Source organism: Ischnura elegans, chromosome 7 (assembly GCF_921293095.1).
Source record: "Ischnura elegans chromosome 7, ioIscEleg1.1, whole genome shotgun sequence".
NCBI lineage: Eukaryota > Metazoa > Arthropoda > Insecta > Odonata > Coenagrionidae > Ischnura > Ischnura elegans.
Genome location: NC_060252.1, coordinates 106053841 through 106073200, shown reverse-complemented (window position 1 = coordinate 106073200; position 19360 = coordinate 106053841).

Genomic DNA, 19360 nt, shown 5'->3' with positions numbered 1-19360 from the left:
TGGTCGGTGGTTGTCAATCTCTCATTGTTGGTCTCCCATAGGTTGGTGGTCGGAAAATCCTTTTCCATGCGATATGCAGGCGGTAGCCTTGATCCCTGTTGAAATTCGCCAGCGTTTTTGCTATCCCAATAGCTTCACTGATAAGGCGAGGGAAGTATTTATTTTCTTTTGCTATTATTCTGGCGTCTTCAAAGAGTATGTTGAGTCCAGGTTCACTTCAAGCATGCTAGATGTGGCTGAGAGTTGGTGCTGTTTGTTTTTAGTAGCCCTTCCATGTTCCTTCTTGTTCAATCGGATTTTCATTGATCTGCAAGTCTCGCTGTTGTAATATTTTCCGCATGAGCAAGGCACTCGACATATTCCCTCGTAAAGGTCCATTGGGATTTAAACTGTTGTCGCCAAAACACAACGGACGCGGTGAAAACCCGAAGAGAATGCAGAGATCATCTAATCAACGCCGCGAAAATCTTCGAACCTAAATTGGAATGTATTTTGCTTCAATTTCGCCGTCCGATTCCCGATCCAGGGTTATTATTTTCTCAAATCATCAATGTGACTTCGATCACACAGCAGATTCAAAATAGTCACATTTACGTTTGGAGGAGACGAAAGACCAACGCGGTATTCCTATGATAGCCCAACGTCCAATAATGATAGGTATCTTGCCTTACCTTTCACCGATTTCCGTCCACCTAGCGATCAATTTAGTCGGAGAGATCGTTGAAAGAAAAGCCACCTCGCGTTTTTCGACCAGACCCTCGCAATTCCTCTCCAAAGAGTTGAACTTCTCTTTTCTTGGGATCCTTTTGTCGGGGCAGCACGTCTCGTGTTATCGCCACAGTGTTTTCCCGCGTGAAAAGAAAACCCGCCCCCCATCACCGCCGACTCTCATCGCGTCTCATTTTTGCGTGTCACGCGGAAGCGATTGAAGTCCACTTGGCATCCGAGGCACGGATTGTAATGGGTGCGCGCGCACACGACGAAAAGAACAAGCTGCTGGAGGGGAAAAAGCAGAGGAGAGGGAAACGAATGCAGTCTGCAGGGAATTTGAACGCGTGACGCGCATCATGGAGGACTGAGATATCTATGCACGACTCGATTAGCAATGAAGGGAGGTAGGGTGAAGCCACTGGGACTGTATTTCCCTCTAATGCTTAGAAGTGAAAAAAACGACAGTATGTAATAGCATTTCTTGGAAGTTTTCAAAGGAAGACGAAATATTTTAGTTGATACCAGAAATTAAAAACCCCCTTCAGTGGAATTTTTTGACTGCTAAGCTTATGTAGACAACTGAAGAATCAATCAAGCATTTAGTAATAATTACTCGGGATACTTAGTAATAATTACTCGCGAGTGAAAAAAACGACATTTTTAATAGCATTGCTTGGTATTTTTCAAAGGAAGACGAACTATTTTATTTGATACCAGAAATTAAAAGCCCACTTCAGTGGAATTTTTCGACTGCTAAGCTTATGTAGACAACTGAATCATCAATCAAGCATTTAGTAATAATAACTCGCGAGTGAAAAAAACGACAGTATGTAATAGCAATGCTTGGTAGTTTTCAAAGGAAGACGAACGATTTCAGCTCATACAAGAAATTAAAAACCCACTTCGGTGGAATTTTCAACTGCTGAGCTTATTAAGACAACTAAAGAATCAATCAAGAATTTAGTAATAATTACTCGGGATTATTCCGCTCAAGAATCAGTCTGAAGCAATGGATATACGACCCTCTGGGGATCAAGCCTACTTTTTTTGACATGACACATTTATCCACTTATGTTCTTGATATTTTTCCTCAAATATACGCATTATATTTTCGTCGTAAAAAGGGACTGTTTTTTATGAACTGTATCACTCTACCCACAATGTTAGCGTCATCACTGCATATTTTGGAAAGACTCCCTCTGATCCTCAGCTTCACAGATTGAGGCCCAACGCTTGTATCACTGTTTTACGATGTGTTTGATGGCAATGGAGACGCCGCACTCGTATTAGAGAGATTAACGGAAAGAAAATAAGACGAGAGAAAGAAGCAAGAGAAGAAGGTCCGAAGAAACTAATGTAGCCGCGGGATGACACGCGTGCAGAAAACAAAGACTTGCACATGCTTCGACAGAGGGCGTCTCTAAGGGCGAAAGACGCAGGAAAGTGGTCCTCCACTAACAATTAGACTTCTAATCACATTTAATCTAAACAATTCGGTAGATATAAGGTATGTATGATACTGTCATAAAACTACTATGTATCATAATTCATTTGATATCAATTCATGCTATGCATGGTATTCGATTCCGCAAGAGTTGAAGGATATCTCTACAGCTAATAATTTTAAAAAGTGTTTCTTTTCATTTTATTTTCATGAAACTTGAAATGTATTAGCGTGAGCAGGTTGCTATTCATGTTCATTAATTTTATCTCGATTGTTTTATGGTTATTGTATAATTTTGCATTGTTAAAATTCACTAAAAATTATTTACGTTGAAAATTACAGTTGCTATATTGAGAAATGAAAAAATATACCACTGCATGTTGTTGGATATCTTTATAAACATGTTTTTTTACATTTTTTTGATGAAATTTCATGTATGAATTAACATTATATAGTAGTATAAATATGAATGACTGATAATGCATGAATAAACATATGATTTGTTATCTTTGCTTTCCAGTTCACTATCATCATACCGAGTGTTTTTATGATTTCATTTTTCATGTATTACTTTTTCAGTCTGAGTTTTTTGTATTCACTAATATAGGCTCCAAAGGATAAGCTCCTAGAGCCAATAACATTTATTAATTTATTTATTTTATGATACTTGGCGATGAAAACACATCCCCCCTTCATCGATTAGCTTACAGTTTCAAAATAATAAAATAACGCGCGAGTCTCACCGCCCGCTCTTTACTTTATTTATACATGTATGTATATATGTATAATCATTTACTATTGGTTGGTTGTCACCAATAATACTGCGACTATATTTGGTGACGACAAACGCTGGTCGACACCTCGACAAAAATTGAGCAACTCACCCGGTGGAATACCCGAGAATGTCAATCAGTTGCCATGGTAACAAAGCACCAGATGATTCTTCGTTAATATAACTAGACTATACTTGTCGTTAAGATGAAAAATTTGGCATCAACGTCATTTTACCATTATTTTCATGATATAATTCAAAGGTAGATAAATTACACTTCCTGGTAACAGGGGGCAGGATAAAATTCGAATATCGGGAAACGAATGTAAGTGGGAGTAGAAGCGTGTGAGGAGCACTGAGCCATTCACTTTGGCAGTTCACTCCCTCTGCAAGTCACGGAGAGCCAACGTAATTCAGGATCGCCGTGACACAAAGGAACTGCTTATATTTCTCAAGATCAAAACACGCAAAATAAGAAACAAAACTTATTTTCATCAATTCGTTGGAATTCTAAAAGAAAACGGGAATCGTTGAGCGGAGTGAGTGAATAGGAACAAGGGGTTCTGGGCTAGATCTTTATTTCAATAAGAGAGGGGTTGGCGGAAATTACAGGTAAAGAGAGGAAAGGAAGGTAGGCCGAGGACCAAACCGAACTTTTATCCGTAGAGTAAAAATTGTAAGTTTATCAAATTGTTTCAAATGTGAGAAACTTTCAATAGGGGCTCAATCATCAGTAAAAACACTGAAGTAACAGAAGCACACGAAAAATCATCAAACTTATCGGGAAAATATTCTATCGGTTACATTTACGATGAATATTTATTTGTTGTAACACATAAGAGGAAATAAGAGTCGATGGAAATCATAGATCTATCTAGTGGCGTAGGTAACTAGGACTATACTTTGGGGGAGGATAGGATGGCCTGGGGCGGGAAAATTCATGAAAATGGCATGTCTGAATATACATTTTACATCGTTTTGGCACTAAAAATTATAATTTGAGCAGATGCAGTAATAGTATTTCGAAACTAGGCAATAATTTAAAATAACTTTTTCATTTCTCTGTTGCTTTTTAGGGGGATCTATGCCCTCATCCCCCTTATACTTACGCCACTGGATCTATCACATACAGGCTATCCAAGTTATTACGAATGGGAAAGGGCACCGTGAATTTGGATCTCTGCATGCAATCATCTCCTTCGTCCGACAGTTCCCTTAAAAACGGAATCTTACACCAGCCACTCTTTTCCCCCTCACCAATTCCGGCCGAGGGATAAGCAAACTGGTGAGTACTGGAGGAGAGCATTTTTCAACTGCTGCTTTAATTAGAGGATTGACAAAGTGATTTTATTCTAAATCGGTTTATCGTGGAGTGCTTCCGCAGAGTAAAGCCCGACAATGTGATGTGCAAGAATATTTCTTACGAAATTACCACAATTTTTGTTTGATTTGCGCTGTTTGCTTGCCTGCGTTTCTATTTTTAATAAATGACTCAATTAAATTTGCATTACTTCACATGAGAATTGCGCGCCAATATCATTTATCCTGGAGTTTTTCTTTATTCAGTGAGATGTACAACAGTAGATTGCCCGGCGCGGTTAATTTGACCCAAAAGGGTATATGTATATGATGAATATTTTGAAACGAAGAAAAGTTTTAGACTCATATTTTATGACTTTTAATTATTTAGCTTGGTTTACCACTGTGCAAAAGTTAGGCCGGTTATCATTATTTCTTCTAGTTCTTTCTCATCACTTATACCTGCCATGCCCGGGTGGCTCATTTTGACCCACAGCATTAAATCCATTTGAAGCCTTTCTAATTTACCTTTGTATTCAATGTAACGGTGTGATTTATACTGATTTTTTGTCAAAATTTTATTGTAATTTTATTTACCTGATACCATTGAAATTCATCATACCTCCCAAACTCATCAAAGGAAAAGTGATAGGTATTCACAAATTTGTGAAAGCTAGTTTCCCCAAACACCATAGAAGAACCATAATTTCAATATTTTTCGTCTAATTTCATTTTATTACTACCCTCCCAAATGCTTTATAAATGATGTTAATAAATAAACTGGGAAGCAATGGGGTGGTTTCCTATTATTCTTTTATTGCCTAAATAGAAAGATTATTACTCCCGGAGTACGCATTTCACGCTCTTAGATATTCGAATGACGATATCTATTTTTCGCGATTAAATGAAAAGTGAAAATTTTCAAGCGCGCGAAAACGCGACGGCTATGTATGAATGCTGGGAAAACGCCGTATGACGTAAGTCTGGTACCCGCTCTCACCGTGTGAGGTGACCTTGGGGCGAGGCTCTGAGTGCTGATACGATGAAGGCAGTAGCAGAGTACCCTGCTAGCAGGTAGCGCTTGGCTTCAATAAGGATTATTAATACCGTATCAAAGGAATGAAACTTTCCGACCATAAAAATTTTAATAGGTGATTATTAAGACATGTTTCCCTGAAGTCTGTGTCTCATGAATGGATTGGTAATCTCAGACGATGTAAAAGTCCTTTCCTCTCGCCAATCTGGCCTTTTTAAAATGAGAATAAAATTGACCCTTGTCATCCGTTTAAACTGAGATTTCTAAAACCAAATAATTTGTATATTATGAATACACTAATGGTGGGTAACGAATAGCAATCAATGCATTTCGTTTTCTTTGATGAAGGAAACTACCCTATTAAGTATTTTGAGTAAAATATACAAACATGGTCATGTTGGGTCAAACTGACCCACTCGGGCATAATAGGGTGTAAGCATTGGTCACGCATGCTAGTGATAAAGGTGGGGTTACCTCCTGTCTCCTTTCAATACCTCCCCCCCCCCTGAACCAAGGAATAAGAGACGAAGGCGACTGAAGGGGAGGAGGCATCAAGGCGGAAAATACACCACACCCGCCCACCCCCATCCTCCCGCTGGAGTGGGGGTGCAGCGGGAGGTAGGGGTGTCGCGTCGTCGCTTTGTTGTCGGCGCCTCGAGTCGACAAAGGCAGTCCGGGAGAGAGAGAGTGTGAGAGGGGGGGGGGTGCCGGGTCGAAGGTCTTCTTGCAGGGGTCGCATTGGGGGGGGGGGGGGAGGATTGAATTGTGCCCCCTGCAGACGCGCGCTCGCGTGCGGGGTTGGGGTTTGCAGGCGGTCCTAGACGAATGCGATGCTAAAGATTCCCTGTATGATCTTAAGGCTGCTATACACGGTGAATGATCATGCTGAATGATGACGTGATCATTCACAGGATCATGCGAGCAAAATAGAACATGTTCTAATTTTCACTGAATGATCATGCGCATCAAGGTCCATTAACGACTTGTTGTGTCATACACGGTGAATGATCATGCGCATTTTCATGCTGAATGATCATGCGAATGAAATCATTCGCCGTGTATAGCGGCCTTTAGATTCTCCCGGCGTATCAGTTGAAGAAAGGTTTCTCGGGTTTTTCACCGGTTGATATCGTCCATGTATCCCGACATCAACCGGTGGAAAACCTGAGAAACTTTTCTGCTAAAGATTCCCTCTACGTAGCATCCGGAGGCATTTGCTATCCACCGCGTCGAGTTCAATCCTCAGCTGCTATCTGCTCGTGACTGAACGATTACAAACAAGTACCCTTGGCATAATTTGTGGAAAAAATTCTTTGCTTTCATTAAGATTAGATTAGATTAAATCCACCACCATTAAAAAGCTAATATATTTCTTTATTAGTGACCAATAATTAAACCTTGAAGTTAAACAACATTTCAAGTTTAATAAACCACCCGCGGCGAAATGTTAATGCATAACTAACATTGTTTCACTTTTACGTATTTCAGCATTCGTACACGTCTACGTTTAAATTATATCATGAAAATCATGGTAAAATGACGTTCTTACCACATTTTTTCATCTAAACGACAATTATAGTCTAGTTATATTAACGAAGAATCATATGGTGCTTTGTTTCCATGACAACTCATGACATTCCCGAGTATTCCACCGGGTGAGTTGCTCAATTTTTGTCGAGGAGTCGACCAGCGTTTGTCGTCACCAAAAATAGTCGCAGTATTGTTGGTGACAACCAACTACTCCCAAGAAAAAACGTCGACAGTTATGAAGGTCATCACTCAGTGGAAAACCATTTAGTTTTATATATGTCTATACTATTATTATAAATACCCACACCACCATCAGAGGCCACTAATAACTCTTATTTTAATAGATATAGGCAGCAAAGACATAAAGGATATCCATTTTCATCTTCAGTCGATTGAGTATATCTTGAACAGAATGATTCGGATTCTTCATGTAATTCACATTTCCTTTGCTGGCAACATTTTTTTTCCACGTGCAGTGAAGTACATACTAATAATAACAAAGTGTTCATTTGGGAGGAATTTTTAAGTAACATTGAAAGGCCGCAATGTAAAAATCCCATATTAAAAATCAATATTGGCGTCGAACGGTTTCGTAGCTGCTGTCCAAATCATTTACATTCACCAACAAAATGAGTTCATCGGATATCGAAAACCATCATTAACTTTCCCATTTTGCTAACTCAATCACCTCTAATAACAAGAGACTATTTTTCGAATTTCATTTAACTGCTAATACGTTTGCTTCATTGCACCTTGCCGCACAAGTTACCCTATATAGTGAGTTCAAATCTTTTATCAGGAATGAAAGAAAAGACCTAAGGTCTGGCAAAACTTCATCATCTAAGAACACTCAAAGCTATCTCAATACCTACAACATTTTTCTCATGATTAATTAATAAGTAAGTACTTAATTATGAATTTTACGAAAACCTAAAAATCCTACAACATTTAGTGAGGAAAATGAATTTAAATGAGCTTTACAGCACATCCACAAGGAAAAGAATTTCGTCACCGATTCAGATTTATGAACATGGGGTCATACGTGCCAAATGCCTCGAAAATGCGACAAAAGATCATTTAAATATTATTTTGCATTATTCAATAAGAATCAAAAGTAATGACACTGCAATTATTACAATAGCATTAATGTTTTGAGGAGTAACTTTGAGAAAGCGGTTCATTATGAAAAAGAAAGCACAAAGTATCTTCATTTTCATTTTTCATATTACGAGGGTGGTTTGAAAAGTTCTCGGAATCACCGTCAGTTGTCAGCGGTAGTGCAACGAGCTTTTCACGTGATATCCATAGGACTATTCGCTGTAAAGACTTGCCACGGCAACGCTCGTGAAAGAGAACTGTGGCAATGGCATGTATTTTTTGTTGTTCCCGCAAAGTGATTTGCGAAGATGGAAAAAATCGAGAATCGTGCAGTGGTTAAGTACTTCGTAAAAATAGGTATGAAAGGAAAGGACATTCATGCCGATTTCCAGAATACACTAGGAGACTATGCTCCTTCATAGTCAACTGTTACAAAGAGGATAAATTAATGTAATTCGATTATTCCTCCTAATTATACACGATGTTGTTGTCTCTTTTAACTTATTTATTAAACTGCTCTGATAACTAGTCAACAACTTTTTCTTACCCTTGACAAACCTTTGCTTATTTATAAACTTCATCACTTAATGTTGTTGATTTAAATTAACATTTTGTAAAAATAATTACTGTTAACTTCAGCATAAATCAATTTAAATTTGGTCGGGAGAGCTTAAATTATGGTCCGCGCAACGGTCGGCCAAGAAGTGTCACTACTCCTTAAATCATTGCAAAAATGCAGAAAATTACCATAGAAGATCGCCGATTGCAAGTGAGTGAAATTGCGTTTGCTTGACGGATGCCATCTTAAAGGGTATATTGTATTTTAACTGAAAAATTATAAATGAAAAAATTATCTGGAAGATGAGTGCTGCGACTCTTAACGCTGGATCAAAAACGCATGAGAATGGACATATCGGAAAAATGTTTGACACGTTTTAGGGAAAACGAACGAAATCTTTTTCAACTGGATTGTGACCAAAGATGAAACTTGGGTGCATTACTATTCCACAGAAACAAAAACACAGCCAAAGCTGTGGAAAAATTATGATTATTCACCACCAAAGAAAGCAAAGGCAATTCTTTCGACTGGAAAGGTCATGCCATCAGTGTTCTCGGATGTGAAGGGAATTCTGTTGGTAGATTGTCTCCCCACTAGGCAAACAATAACTAGAGAGTACTATGCTAACCTCTTGGACTAATTGCAACAAAATATACGCGAAAAAAGGCTATGTTTAGCAAGGAAGAAAGTCATCTCCCATCAAAACAACGCGCCCCTGTACACACCTGCTGTCGCCATGGCAAAATAACACGAACTATGGTATTTATAGTTGCCGCATCCGCTTTATTCACCTGATGTGCCCCCGTCAGACTTATATATCTTCCCAAAACTTACATTTTTTCATGGTGGGCTTGTTGAATAAAATGATTCACTTCAAATGAAGAAATGATAGCCGGAGTTGACAACTATTTTGCAGGCCCAGGGAAATCTCATTTTCTAGATGGGGTCAAGGCACCAGAACATTGTTGGACTGAATGTAGTAATCTACTAGGAGACTACATTGAAAAATAAAATACGTTCCAGTGATGTAAGAACATTTTTTCTATTCCATTCCGAGAACTTTTCAAACCACCCTCGTATAATAGCCTTTTTTAATGGCCATCATTTTCGTCGAAAAAAACACGAAAGCCGTTATGGCGCACGCACGCCGTTGCGTAGGTCCAATGAGAGAGCACTTCTCTGTCGCATAGCATCGCCGTGCACGCCGTGCGACGTTTCTCTTATGCGCCTGCTTTCAAGGAGGCAGTCGGAGGGAGGCAAGGGGAGGAAGCGGTTATTCGGTGGGGTGGGTCCGTGTGGAGGCGGGGGTGGAGTGGAATAAGTGAATCTGTATTCATGGTGTTCGCGGCGCCCGAGCTGAGAGAGGCGGGCAGGTAGGTTTTTCTTAAAGGAGTGAGGAAGGTGAATGGGGACCGTGCGACAGGTTTGGAGATTTCCTTTCGGAGGAGGGTGGGGGGGGGGGGCAGGCACTTACTTAGAAGGACGACTTAAGGAGGGTGAGTAGTGCGACTTGGGCATGAAGTGCGCTCATGACTACATTATACACGTTATACACGGAGGAGGAAGTACTTGCGAAACTTGACACGACTTGAGACGGGGCTGACAAGTGACACGAAAACTTCTGAGCAGCGCCGAAACGAAGCCAACACCTTACGATGAAGACATACTGATGACTGCATGGTGCAATTTTCGGTTGATAAGGTTCATTTAAAACAGATACATTAATTTTTGCCGCACGCTTCAATTGAAATCCTTTACGAGGATGTTCCCGAAATGCGATACCGCAGAAAAATAATGCAGGTCGAATGCATAGACCAGATATCAAATGCTGAACTGTCAAGAAGAAAATTAGAAGAGAAGTGTGGAAAAACCTTAAAAAGAAAGACCAATTAACCAAATGACCCACGTCATGAGGTATGATTGAAAGACATGCGGTTGGTGAAAGAGAAGGAAATTTAGTCCCTGGATGAAATATATGGAGCGGGTAATGAATGATGTGAGAATTAAAAAAGATCAAAAGACGCTCTCATAACAGAACCAAGAGCAGAGCTGCGTCAAACCAGCCTTAGGATTGCTAACCAGTGGTGATGACTGAGCGGATTAGAAAACAATCCAAACCCGGTCCTGGAGATGAATTCTAAATGGTTGCGTATTTTGTTCAGCTGATTACGCCTGCAGATGCATTCAAAACAGCAACACGGGGAGAAAACCTCATCTGAGAGTTTTTCACGGAATACAATAAAATTCTCTAAGTACGTATCTAATATACATGTTTCATAAATAAAATCTACGACCGTAAAAAATTTATTTTTTAGGGTAACTTCATGCCATGAAAGCTATAAAATTTCCATAAATTATGTACGCTACTTCCAAATCAAGCAGTCGACATTTTCACCCAAGCACGTCTGAACACACTTTTGAAAGGAAAAAATATCCATTGATTTGCCCGTAAAAATTATTTTCAAAAGAGAATGATACAGTTTTTCTGGCGAAAACTTAACCTTGCAATGCATTTCACATTTAACAAATTAGAATTATAATGTAATAATGGAGACCAAGGGAAAGCTAACACCGATCGCCAGAGACGAGACGGGAAACGGCCTCAAGTAACCGTGTGCAGTTCTACTAGCTAATTCATAAACTTTTCGCTTCAGCATTCCTCGTATAACCATCTAAGCTGTCAAATTGCAACGTAAACGAGCGTATTTTGGTCAGTCGGTAAAGTATTCGGTCAGCCATGCAAACTTTCATGTTTTTCACACGAAAATTTGTACAAGAAAATGTCCCAGCAAAGCAATCATTTCAACTTATCGGTATCTGAAGGGGAGAAATTACTTACACATATGCTAATTGCTAACCTTATTTTATTATTTTTACCGAAATTTTATCCGTAGAATAAAAATTGTAAGTTTATCAAATTGTTTCTAATGTAAGAAACTTTCAATAGGGGCTCAATCATCAGTAAAAACACTGAAGTTACAGAAGCACACGAAAAATCATGAAAGTTATCGGGAAAATATTCTATCGGCTACATATACGATGCATATTTATTTGCTGCAACACTCAAGAGGAAATAAGAGTCGATGGAAATCATAAATCTATCCAGTGGCCTAGGTAACTAGGAATATATTTTGGGGGAGGATAGGATGGCCTGGGGCGGGAAAAGTTTTGAAAAATGACATACCTGAATATACATTTTACATCATTTTGGCACTAAAAATTTAAATTTAAGCAGATGCAGTAATAATATTTAAAAACTAGGCAATATTTTTAAATAACTTTTTTATTTCTCTGCTGCTTTGGGGGGGGGGGCGATTATTCCCATCATCCCCCTTAGGCCCCGGGTACGATACGAGCGGCGAGCGGTAAGCGGCGTGAGCGGCGCCGCTCTGATATCGGTCCTCATTTAGTCGCGTGTAAATCCATTGAGGGTGGGTACGATACGTTTGAGCGGCGAGCGGCAGTGAGCGGCGCCGCCCAATGCCGCTCATGGTTCCAAGTCCATACCGATTTCTTTCCCACTGCCGCTCTCCGCTCAGTAGATTCATCCTTCAGTGTTGTTGAAAATGTAAGCGGAGAAACATCAAAGTAGTGAGAATACGGCCAAACAAAGGAAGACTGAAGTTAGAAGAGGTGAGAAACCTGAGCGGTTAGAAAATTACCGCTCGTATTGTAGACACCGCTACCGCTCACGTGCCGCTAAGGTTGCCGCTCGCCGCTTGCCGCTCGCCGCCCGCCGCTCGTATCGTACCCGAGGCCTTACGCCACTGGATCTATCACATGCAGGTTTACTGAAGACAGAAATGCAGGTTCATAGCAAATTTACAACCTTGAACTTAGGATTCCACGAATCAGCACCCACTTCAATTCGCTTTAACAGAAGAAATTCAATCCAGAAGAACGGAATTTGGTGCTCTGATTGGCTGAAGCCATTTCGCTTTTGAGAGTGCATTCCGAGAAAAAGCCTATTTCAATCGGGTGACCGCCTATGGGAATGGATATTTCCTAAGGTTAACCCGGGAGGGTATTGAACTCGCAAAGACGCCAACAAACATCAACAGAGAAGATATCCACAGAGAAGATCATGCGCTACATTATCATTCTCCGTCGATTAAAAACAAGATGGCAGTCGTGGGACTGCCGTTGGAAGTGAAAACTTTTTTTTTTTTTATTTTGGACGTTGATTGATGTTAAAAAATTTACAATAAGCCTATGATACTAACTGGATTAGGAATATAAACTCGGAAAAGATAAGCTACTAGCCGAAATTCAAGAAAATATTTTTATAACTCTTGCTATAAACAAAATCGACTAACTATTGTCAGCACTAAACGTTAGCGATCCCTTCTGCTTCAGAATATATTTTCGCACACGAGGAACGAGGAAATTCAAAACTCTTTCTCTCTTTATTTCCCTCTCCTTCGTTAACAGCGAGGCGGTGACGATTTTGAGGTGACGATCAAGCGGCTTCAGAGTTTTTTACCAATCTGAAAAAGTGCCTAACGCGTCATAAGAAGTTTTCACTTCAAAAATGTTTCTCCTCGTGTTTCCTTTTTTATATTTCTAAAATATATTTTTGTGAACACTTGACATTTATACATTAATTTTATGGCACAGCATTCGAATAAGCTACTCAAATTGAATGTATAAAAAGAAAATGAGTTCTGTTGTACTAACCCTCACCATTCTTGTATCGAGTACACTCTCCTGCACGAGTATGGACTGGTGACGGTGACGCCACTCTAATGGTTTGTATCCCTCCACAAGTTCTGTATATATAGCTAGTATACTGTGTATATGCTGAATATACACAATTATACATATATGGAGTAGCGGTAACGGTGACGGTGATGCAAATCTAATGATTTGTACCCCTCCACAAGTACTGTGTATACAGCGAACATACTGTGTACATGCAGAAGATACACAATTATACATATATGTAGTAGCGGTGTCGCGAGTCCAATGTCTTTTACACATCTACAAAAGTGCTCAACGCGCCATAAGAAGTTTTCACTTCAAAAACTGAGCGATCCTCTCGCGTCTGCGATGACTTTCAATTTGAAATTTTCAAATCCTCAGCAGACACGACGGAGGCACAAACACAAATGCAAAAAGCTGCTATGAAAATGATGCCATTTCATTCAATGGAAAATAAGTGTAGTATCTGAACATTGTCTTCGAAGAAATTGTCTCGTACTCGGCAGAAATAATGCAGCTTACAAAAATTCACACAGGCACATAAGTACTAAAATAAAACTACGTTACTTAAAACAGGTACCAAGGTAACGGTCGATTTACATTTAATAGTTGACTACGGTACACTCTATACGCCCTGTAAATATCAAGCAGATAGCGCCAGTTTCAAGCAACAAGTTCAAATTAAATCAAACGATGACCAATCGATGGACATCATACTTCCTCTTTTATAAACGAATTTAAGTGAATTCATTGACAATGACTGACAACCGAGTAAAATTGGAGCGAAGCGGAGTAATTTTATTAAAATAAGACATTACAATATTTCCACTGAGTTTTATTATTACACAACGTGTTTCGTCGTTACAAACAACATTATCAAGTGTGAAGACAACGGTGATCGAATATTACTCCACTCCGTATCTTGTATGATGTTGGCCACGATGTGGTGGAAGTTCTTAAAATTATTAAAATAAGACATCATGGTGTTAAAGGGTAGAATGTTAGGGAAACGAGGGAGGGGAAGGAAAAGAATAGGGTTTTTGATAGATTGAAAGGGAGTAGGCCTTACAGTGAATTAAAGAAGGCACTATATTATCAAGTGTGATTATATTTTTTGTAACAAGAACACTTGACAATGTTGTTTGTAACGACGAAACGCGTTGTGTAATAATAAAATTCAATGGAAATATTGCAATATCTTATTATTACAGTATTCTACCGATTAAGGTTGGTTTGCATGGAGTATTCTAGAATTGATCTGGGAGCCTCCCTTTCCTTCCAGCACTGCCTTCTTTAACTCACAGTAAGGCCTACTCCCTTTCAATCTATCTAAAAATCCTATTCTTTTCCTTCCCCTCCCTCGTTTCCCTAGCATTCTACCCATGATGTCTTATTTTAATAATATTAAGAAATTCCACCACATCGTGCCCAACATCATACAAGATACGGAGTGGAGTAATATTCGATCACCGTTGTGTTGCGAAGGCATTAATATTTTTCGCGAGGCATATCATATTTACATCACGTTTTACATGACATTCCAAAGAATACGATAAAGCTTGGAGAAGACATTTAGAGGGGATCGTGATATTAATATATTCCTCCGGGAAAATAGGACCTCCTCAAATGAAGGTTGGGGAAGCGTGCCGTGTGCTCTATAGGGGAGGTGAGCGGCGAGAGATGATCCTATCGAAATCCAGGAGAAAGTGCGAGATCAATGCGATCACCGCGCACAGACGGGAGGAAGTGAGGTTGGATGGGGGGAGATGGATGGGACTCCAAATAGAGAAATGATCCAGGAAATGGAATTTATTTGGAAGGAATAGGACCATGGATTTTAGGAAAAGAATAGTATTGTCGCTCCACGATGACAGAGGTTTTCCTCATTGCTTGTCTTGTAACAATTGTGCCGCGGGTTAAGGTGTGGGTCTAGGTTTGTCGGAATTATTGGGCGCCAGTACGGATGCTGAGCAAGAGAGAAAAATTATTCCACCCGTACTCGGAATTGAACCAACTGCCCTTTAGGGTAAAAGAAATTCCCTCAGTAAGTTGGGAGGATCGCGCTAGCGACCAAACCACTCCCTTTTCATCACCGGGAATATGGGGAAGGGAATTGGGATAAAAACATAAGGTATACACTGGACTTTAACTAATAATAAGTTATGCACTAAACTCCTGGCACTAGTCTCGCCAAAAAAAAAACACGCTGCTAAAAATAAATATCTCGCGTCTACGGCAATCCTCCCTCGCCCTCACGTCTCCTCGGAACGACTCCTCTCACTTCTGCCTCACGGGCCCACCTTCTGTCCACCGCCCGGTGCGCCCTCCGCGATCGGGGGTGGAATGCAATGAGGACAAAAGAAAAGCGGCGAGCGCAGTGGCGTTAGGACAGGCAGCCGTCACAGTCTCTTCTCCTTTCGGTGATCTTGTTCTGTTAACGCGTTTTCTTGCGCCAGTTGTCGCGACGAACGATTAAGGTGGCGAATGGGATGGATGAGGCAGATTCTTTGAGGAGATCCATTATGAGTAGAGATGCGTGAAAATCGCAAATGCGATGAATGCGATATAGATGCGATGTGCGCAAAAAAATGCGACATAGATGCGATTACTGGACTTTTATGATATTTCTACGCAAATTTGCCTTTTCGACGGCAAAATTCGTACGTTTTGTACGGAGCGCAGTTTAAATGCTCCGCCTGCCTCTCGCTGGGTACCTGCACTCGCAATATCTTACCATATGTATTATCCACTGGGCATTAAACGCCACTGAGTTGGGATCAACCAATATGTAAGCGATCATTCCCTCGTTAGGCATGGGACACTAATATTGGCCGCGGATGCAAAAGTATTGACAATTTAAGATGCGTTTGATATTAGCATCGAATTTCCTGAGAAAAAAACGTGGTACGAAAAGAATTACTGTTGCTATGATCCTCTTAAAATTTTTTAATTTAATTACAACTACCGATTGAAATGTAACGATTATTAGGGTATTAAAAAGCACCGCAGAAGTATTTGCCGAAGCGCAATAAACAGCTGGGCCAATAGCAGAATCTTCTGAGTCAATAAATTCAATTCCTTTATCATCATACTGCCTGCCTTCCGGTGAATTTCCAATTTTGCCTATTTACGATCATTGATTGGGGAACGAGGACAATGTTTTAACTTCAGGATATTCATTCTCCGATACCAAGTAAAGGCTTTCACCATGATATTTGCTAGATATTAAATTTTGCTAGATATAGAATTTGCTAGATATAGAATTAAATATACTCATAAGAATTAAAATTATCGCTAACAGTAATAAAGTCCTTAGGGTGGTGTATGTAAAATACCTATTAAAAAAAGTATGATATATACGTTCAGGACACGTGAATTCAGTGGCGCAGCGAGGGGGGGGGGGGTTTGGGGGTTAAAACTTCATCTCAGAGAAATATTTAAGTTTAATCCATTTTACTTAATTGGATTGATATTACTAATAGAATAGTGTAAGGATAAATAAAATATCCCTCAGAAAGCCGTAAAACTCACCATTTTGAACCATTTATCCTTAAAATTCCAAAATTTATTAATCTCGCACATACCGCTAATCCTGGTGGGTATTCCATACCCCACACACCCCGGTATTAGTTGCACCTAAAGCCCCCCTCAGCCTTAATTCCTGGATGCGCCCCTGCGTGAAGTCAATAACCTGTTGCTGCGGTTGATGCAAAGGCATGCCTAATGTCATTGCTAAATCAAAACAATTTTAGTGCATTGAAACAAAGCTATGGATTGTAGAGGAAAGAATATTAGCAGCCTATATTTTAGGGGCAAATTGGCCACTATTATTGGTAGCCTTATAAGTACGGATCAAACAAAATGTGATACTTACAGGGTCGGAGAAAATAATGCACTTCATCCCTCCGATACATAAAGTTTTCTCATCGAATGCAATTACATTGCCGGTGTAAACTAACCGTATACTTGTCTACGCGGCTTATCAAGCAAAACGGCACCTTCAAAACATTCTCTCCGGTTTTCCTGGCTTTCAAGATGAATAGGGTGGTTTCCTATTATTTTTTTACTGCCTAAATCGAAAGATTATTACTCCTGGAGAACGCATTTCAAGCTTTTAGATTTTTAAATGACGATGTCTATTTTTCGCGATTAAATGAAATGCAAAAATTTTGCGAACGAGGCCAACAGGGTAGTTTCCTTCATCAATTAAAACGAAATGCATTGATTTCGATTCCTTACCCACCATTAGTGTATTCATAATACTTATACAAATTATTGGTTTTAGAAATCCCGTCAATTTTAGCCACATTTGAAAAAGGCCAGATTGGCGCCCATGCGATGCCACTCCACGTGACGTCACAGGGACCTAGTTTCTACACGAGTAGATAGGAGTTTTACATTGTCTGAGATTACTAATACATGCATGAGGCACAGAGCTCAGGGAATTTAATCTTAATAATCACCCAATAAAACTGCCTATGGTTGGAAAGTTATATTCGTTTGATAAGGTATTAATAATCCTTATTTAAGCCAAGCGCTACCTGCTAGCAGCCTGCGTCGTATCAGCGCTCAAGCCTCGCCCCAAGATCACCTCAAACGCTGACAGCTGGAACCATAAATACGTCACACCGACTTTTCCCATTATTCCTACTTAGCCGTCGTGTTTTCGCGCGCTTGAAAATTTTCATTTCTCGTTTAATCGCGAAAAATAGATATTGACAATCGAAAATCTGAGAGCTTGAATTGCGTACTCCAGGAGTAATAATCTTTCAATTTAGGCAATAAAAATAATAGGTAACCACCCTATTCACGTAGCTAGTTGAAGGCTGAATAAAGTATTCAATTTCTTGGGATAGGAGGGGCTTAGAGGGAGAGGATTGGAAAGCGGGAAGGGGAGGAATATGTCGGAAGCGAAGTAAGTTAGGTCGTGAGAGGGGGAAGGGGGAAAGATGAGTGTCAGGTGGGAACCCTCTCGATTGTTTCGAATGGAAACCGAATACCCTCTCATATCCATCACACCATTCGCAAATCCTTAAAGGTGGAGGATAAAATAAAAAAACGAATAAAGTCAACCGCCTTTGGTCTCAACTCGAGATGGATTCGGAGCACGGTCTGAAATTATTTTTCGCGCGATTTTTTAATTTTGGAATCGTCGATTTTTTTCCAATGGCACTATCTCTTAGTAATTATGGAATTCAACGCCTTATTCGTTAACGCAATGCATGTGTTTATATTCCTAACCATGGCGGTCTGACCAGGCCGGCCGGTTTGGGGGCCCAGAGCTCAGAGGCCCCCAGAGTCGATAATACACTAAATAGTTCATGAACCTCGCAACCATAGGAGGGAGTATTGTAGAGTAGGGGTCTCCAAAATACGGCCCGCGTGCCGGAACCGGCCCGCGAAGGGCTTTAATCCGGCCCGCGCACTCGTTTCAAGTAGCGCGCGATTCTCGCTCGTTTAACTCTGTGAGACGCCGCTAGGAGCATTGCAGCGCTGTACTGCACGTCATTGTCGCCTTCAACTGTTCGTAAATAATAAATACGCCACCGGATACTTCAGTAGACGTTGGTATCGAATACTTCAGTCATCGGCCAATTTGCTATCCGGCCCGCGGGGTGATTCGGAACTTGGAATGGGGCCCTCGTGGCCTAGTAAATTGGAGACCCCTGGTGAAGAGAACTGTCATACGGAGGACTCTATGGGCCCCGAGCTTCGGAGGCCCCCCACAACAATCGGGTATATCATGATGCGTCCGGCATGCGTTGGGGCGCTGGTCGTGTCTCTTATCTCTCCCATGTCCCGCGCTTAGGTCAAAAACGACGACGAGTTCGTGTGAAACCCTCTCGTGAGAATTGACCACCGTGGAAACAGCAAGTGCTACCGTGTATGTATATATCAATTTATTTTGGGGAACTATTTACGGATCATGTGGCATTCCATTTTTTCCTTCGTCCATTCTTCCCTAAATCTCCAGTTACGTAGCGAAACCCGATATCCCCCCCAGGTGTTTCTGGGTAGTCGATATTCCAATTCATTCGTCGAGTAAAATATCAGATTACAATGTTTGGGTTTAGTTACACATGTCTCTTGTCTGCGTTTTTGACGAAGGGGTATCAATTACAGTGAGATTCTTTGTCAATGCCACGGAAGGGAAATAGGGAAGGAAGCGTTATTGGAGAGGGAAGTTGCGCGCGCGCAGCACGAACATTC